The following is a 6,932-nucleotide window of genomic DNA, read 5'->3' on the forward strand; positions in this document are numbered from 1 at the left end:
GCTCTGCTTGTTTACCCTAGTCCTGCTGTTAGATTAAACATGTGAATTAGTATGCACACCAGTGCGAACACAAATATAATTAAGCTTTTAATGTGACTCATGCAGTTCGTGAACAACAAAACAAAACAAAACCAAACAAAACAGATGAAGAAAGATGCCAAAAGCCGGGTAGTTTTGCAGCAGTAGTATCCTTTTATGTGTGTGTGTATGACACATAAGACAGAAGACACTATCATTGAAGGCCAGTGATGGAATGTAACCAAGTACATTTACTTAAGTACTGTACTGTACAATTTTAAGGTGCTTGTACTTTACTTGAGTATTTCCATGTTCTGCTACTTACACATCCTGAATATCAGATCTGATAATCGGCCAGGCTGAAAATCAGTTGACCTAAAGTAAAGAGCATATAAATAAATATATAATTTACCTCCACTTGTACTTTTTAAAGTTGCAATATTTAAGAACTTGACACCTGTTGAATTCATACTCCAAACAAAGGCAGATGTCACCAGAGTAACAGCTAACTGCTGCTAACTGCAGCTCGGAGCAGTTGGGGAGTGTCTGTGATTTTTCTGTGAACGGACTTCCACCTCTTGAGGTACAAACTAACCATTTGCTAACTGGTTAGCAGGCTGATTCAAGATATCTCTGCAACACAATACAAAGACGTCTTCAACACCATATCAAAACTGTTATTTTTTCACATTCTGTTGATCATTTTTGTTTACATTTCTAAATGTTTTAAACTACAATTCTTACACATGACACCTTTAAGTACCTTTAATATCAGATACTTTTAGACTTTCACTCAAGTACTAATCATATGGTTGACTTTGACTTTTACCAAAGTAAGTAAAGTATGTAAAACATACTTGGTATAACAACACTTGGACGAGGCAGGTTACAGTGCAGTATGAAGAAGACATAACAATTAGGATAAAAAACACACAAAATAACAAAAACACGACATGTTTAAGTGAGATAATCTTATATATTTAGCCTATGTGCCCCAGTCATTGCAATAAAATGATTTAATACACAAAAAAGAAGCATATTGTTTTTTGGACAAATATATATAATGCTGCTGGCTTTTATTAGCTGGGTATACAGTATGACATGTTCAGTTTAAGGGTAAATGGGCCAATCAAGCTAATTAAACTGCATGCAAAAACTTTTGACATTATGTCGTATTTGCAAGGAATCACAGCATCTTGATTTTTAGTGGCGCTCATAACAATATATTAAAGTCTTCCAATATGGCTCTCACTTTGTTTTATGGACCCTCACAGTGACAGAAACATTGGACAGACCTTGCCTAAGCTCACAGTCCTTCTCTTGACCACACTGCATTCTTCCCTCACCGTAGGCGGCTGAGATACTTGGCATGTAGTGCCCTGGGAACAGACTCTTCCTGTGGGAGCCCTGGGGAAGGGACCTGTGTGATAACATGACATGTGAACCAGCACTGTATGGCCCCGATAAGGATTCATCAGATACCAGAGTCCACCAAACAGACAGGGGAAGTGGTGATAAGGGGACGGCTTTGCGTTTGATCCACTTATTTGGTGGTAGTGGTGGTGGTGGTGAGGTTTGGAGTAAGACTCCTCACAGATTCTCATCAGACTTCCCGTTATGTCATTTCTCAGTGGTATAAGTGCAGCTCTGTGAGCTCACATCCACTAACGTTGCAAAGATTGCCAGAATAAACATTTAGCCCACACAGGCCATGCCCTGTAGTATGTTTGCGAAACGTTATTCATATTTGTTAACGATAATTGCGCTCTTGACCAGCTGAACAGCTTTCCAAGAGGCACTCTGTTGTGCAGAGCAGAGTTATACAATAGGAGTATAATGAGGAGGATAATGTGCAGCCTGCTGGCAGAGAAGCTGTTATGAGCGCTGTCTCACTGGAACCATACAGGTTTCTGGGGATGTATGTGGGAGATCGTTTTTCCTAGTGATTTATTAGGTCAGTTCTTTAGTGCCATTAGATTATTGGATGGAAGCTCTGGTGTAGCATTTAGATTCTCGTGTAGAGACTTCTCTATGTGATGAGAATATGATGACCCAGATGTTGTCCACAGCAATGTGAACTTGAAAAACTAATATTAATCATGCACATACAGTATTTAAAATAATGTATAAACACTGGGGACTTGCCACATCATGTACCTCAGGACTTACTGTCTGAAGGACATTTAATGGAAAACAATGACTTTGTATTTGTGTGTAGTTGACGATCGATTGTTTGAGCCGAGACAAAGTATCCGCCCTTTGTGACCACTAGAAAACAGGCCACTAGATGGCAGTAGTACACCCTCATTGCTTCTGAGTATTAACTGAGTCAAGGCAGGATGTGTTGCAGGCAACTAATGACTGATTTGGAGAATTTACCTGGGTTGTTGCCATGACTAGATTAAGCAGCTTGGGGGCCTTGGAGCAAAAATTAGTCACTGGGCTCCTATTAACCTCCCGTTGAACCCCCGTCCCTGTGCACTGTGAACGGTATTGATATGCAAGCATATCACAGCCCCAGGTTTGCTGTGTGGTAATTTGATTAGACAGAATTTGTGCTTCTTGAAAGTACATGTAACATAAGATGTATGAGTTTGACATAGGGCCCCTCTTCAAGACCGGGGCCTCAAAATCAGGTAGCAGAAGCCACCTTAAGGCCCTTCTCATGTGAGAGGATATTGTGTTTTAGTAGTCTCATGTTCCCAAACAAAATCACAATTAATCTTATTGCCACAAACCCAGTTGCCACATAGTGAACCTGCTTTCTGGGCTCCTGTGGTGCTCTTCTATTACAGATATCGGATTTAGACACATTGAAAGTAATACCTGTACAATCCAATGCAGTTCAGTACAGCGGTAGCAAATTCTACCTTTGTGAGGCTGATATTATCTTATCTTGTGTTCAGTTTATTTACTGTGACAGAAAACTAATCGCAATGAAAATAAATTATGAGATACAAAAGTCATGTATCTCGTAATTTCAACTTTCTATCCCATTATTAAGCCTTTTTATCTCACAATTTTGGCCTTTTTATCTCATTTAGCCTATTTAATCTCAATAATGACTTTTTTTCTCAAACTGTTAATTATGACTTTCCATGGGAATACTTTTCATCCTTTGTTTTTTCACTGGCAGAAATGGGCTTCCATGACGGTGTGAATTCACATGTGCAATTACATATGTATAGTACTTTGAACCTTGAACATCAATGCTGTAAATATGCCCCTCAAAATAGGTTATATTCACCTACTTTTACCACAGGCATCATATTTGAGTAAAATACACTGTGGGTAAGCCCGTACATAACATAAAATAGAACTTGAAATATGCTACGATGCCATCAAAATAAAGACCTTGCTTTGTTTCTGATTCAGTCTGCAGCCAATCTAAATTAAAGTTCACTCTTAAAGACAAACTGATGTATGGCTTCAGTATAACATCCTGAAAGTACACTGAAGGAACTTTGCATAAATAGCCTGGCTTAGTTCAGCCCTGATCCATTGCAGTGCCTCCTTCCTGTCACTTGTCTGTGCTGGCGCGCTGTCAAGCACAGATTTAGTGTGAGCAGCCCATGGCATCATACTGTTATGAACCTTTAATTATACACATCCAAGAGAGAATCTGTCCTAGCGGGCCACCAAAAGAGAGTGAAACGGCACCTTTGGAAATGTTGGGCTTGCCAGGCTGTTTATGACACCTATTTCTCTTCCATTAGAGTGCAGATATTGAGCAACAACCCCAATAAGCTAACAAATAAATGGTTTGCTTGTGTGTCAAATTACAGCTGTGTATGGGGAGGGGGGGTTAAAAAAAGATGTATGTCATGTAGGCGGGAGATGCAATTGAATTGCACCATTTTGCTTTATGTCTCCTTTTCTTCTTTTAGGCTCTAAGCAAATGGTCGGTTTCACTTTAAATCAGCAAAGAAGCAACATTTTAACTCAGTGAGTCATCACAGACATCATTTCCAGGAGATTATACAGTCTAAGAATCAAACATATGTCAGGCTCATGTGTATTCCACCCTGGTGTATAGATGCATTTGGTGCAGAAGTGAAAAACAAAGCATTTGTCTTCTGAAAACTGAGATGTTTAGACAAAACCCTTTAGCAGAGTGCAGCTACATCAGATTGGTGCCTGCTATTATTACTCCGATTACCGTCTCTTACATTTGATAGCACATCTTCTCCACAGTGAAGGGGGGAAAATGGGAGTAATGGTGAGAGGAAAATGCAATCTTGATGTCAGACAAGCACTCGATTAACCACTTACAGAAGCAGCCTCAGCGTCGGGGCAAGGCCATGCCATCTCACGTTTCCTCTCAGCCCGGTCCTTCCAACATTTCTGGCCACAAGGTATTGATTTTTCATCCTTCTGAATATCTCCTTGCCGTTAATAGAATTTACACCAGACTATCAATGTTTCAAGGAGGCCTCCCCTCCCCTTCCAGTGCTGCCGGGATCTTCTCACCCTTACAGAGGGCACATTCGAAGTTCGCCCTCCATTAGCTACGGTTGTGGGTTTCTACCTGAGAGAGAAGACATGGAAATTGACATTACAGGCCAAAATGAAATTTGTGTTAGCGGCAGTTTGGAAAATCAAGAGCAGCAGTGGTGAGTCAAGGCTGTTTCACTTTTTATTTCCTTTTTCCCCAGAAATTTCAGAATGATTGACTACAACAGAATGATGAGTCATTTATGAACCACCAGTCTGTATTATATCTCACAGGAGCTGGTTATAAGAAACCTAATCTGTAACTGCATCGGCATATTTTAGATTGTAGATTGTGAATTCTGCCTTTAAGGGGCACTATGTCATTTTTGAGAAGAAATTCAAACTCAGAATTTTAATATTTACAATATTAATGAGGTAATAATACAAACTCAGAATTGTTTTTCTTCCATGGCTAAATAAACAAGCTGTTCTCAGGGGAAAACAAGGTCCTCAGAACTCAGTTTGAAGCTAGAAAGGTGGCAGGGTCCGCCACATATAAACAAAGTAAACAGTATGAAATTGTGTACTTTAAGGTCATAAAAATGCAAATGAAAGGCATTTAGTTGGTATTTGAGTAAAACTAAACTATAACTATATGAAATGAAATAGTTTGAAAGAAAGGTATAAAAACTGATCTAATTCAGCCTAACTAAGCTCTAAATAACAGTTTTCATCCGCACTAATAGATGATGATGAATAGATGGCATCCGCGATGATTCTCCATTCTACCATGATAACACGCAAAAACCAATTATCTTCCGTATCGTCATGCTAATAATGATCGTAATCCATGGCATTACAAATGATGCGGTTGTTCTCACAGATGCTGGCTTGATAGGCTTGGAGCCCAGCCTGCAGCGATCGCAGCGCCTCTGATTCAAGTGACAACGTTGGGTTGGTGACCTTAGCATCTTTCCATGGGGCACATTGATTTTTCTCCCACATTACAGATAATTGCTGGACGCTGTGAATCCTATCCTCCCAGGCAAGCAGGGAGGAGCTTCTGTAGTGTGTTGACACGAGAGTGGCTATCTGATTTGAGGAATGTGATATCCTGGCTATCTCATTGACTGTGATTGACTTTTGTGTACTTCCTGTCTATGGTATGAGTATATCTAACTGCTTATCAGGGGAGTTGTTTTTATGCCTTTTGGGGTTATTTGTGTTCTATTTTACTGACAGTTCAGAAAATATCATTATGAATTATGAATCATTTTTAATATTCAGTTTAAGTGCACTGTAAAGGTGTATGTAGTAGGTGTATGTAGGTGCTGTATGTAGTTTTGGGGAAGACATTTTAATCATTGGCTGTTCTTTATGCCAAAACAAAGTAAATAAACAAACTCTCTTTGTTTTCATGACTGAATAAACTGAATAAACAAACTGACCTTAAAGGACACAATTTCATAAATATTTGGCGGACCCTGCCACCTTTCCAGCTTCAAACAGTGTTCTGGGGACCTTATTTTTCTCTGAGAACAGCTTGTTTATTCAGTTATGGAAAACATAAACATTCCTGAGTTTGTATTATCACCTCATTAGTATTGTAAATATTAAAAGTTTAAATTTCTTCTCCTAAACGACATAGTGCCCCTTTAATGTCAATGTTTGACTTAAGCAGCAAGAACACCTATCAGACTTTAATGAGAGCAGCAGCTTAGGCCAAACTTTGTTAATGGGTTTCCAACTTGTATAATTAATGGTGATTAATGACCTATTTGGCATTCTTCTGTGATGGCAAAAAAGATAATTATCCCAATCCCAGATCTGTTGCCAAATAGTATAAATCACATTACTGGAATGAATGCAGTGCACAGCTTTTACAAACACAACTGTAACCTTTAGCGAGGGCCAAGCAGTAGCTCTTATTATATTAATATGAGTTTTCCTGTTCTGCATGGAGCGACTCTCATCATTTTATGCAAATGACTGCATCTTCTGTTTGTTCTGCTCCATAAAGTAATGAAAAAGTCACTTCCTTGCTGTTATTGTGTGAGGCACAAATCTGCTTTGATGGGCTGAAAATGAACTTGCATCTTCCACATGTGGAGGCAACTTCAGCTTTTTGCCTTTGCGTTTTTAGTTTAAACTGTTATTTATTAGTCATTTTACAGCATGGGGATGTTTTTGTTTCATGTGCCCTTAAGTGTGTTTTACTAATTTATCACAAAGTTGTGTGTTGCCATCACAAAAGCCGTCAGAGCGATTTTCAGAAGCATGCAGCTTCACATTGTTCTAAGGGAACAAATGAGCCATCCGCCCACGCACAGTGAACAGCACATTAAATCATATGAGTCTCAGAACACACACTGCCTATCATCACAGTCTTAAAACACTGTTGTGACCCAGAGACAACATGCTTGATGTGATTCTCAGTCGTGTACACAGTGCAGGGTTATTGCGCTCCAAACATCCCCTGT

The sequence above is a fragment of the Pagrus pagrus genome (assembly GCF_965226575.1).
Source record: "Pagrus pagrus genome assembly, chromosome: 9".
In the NCBI taxonomy this organism is placed as follows: domain Eukaryota; kingdom Metazoa; phylum Chordata; class Actinopteri; order Spariformes; family Sparidae; genus Pagrus; species Pagrus pagrus.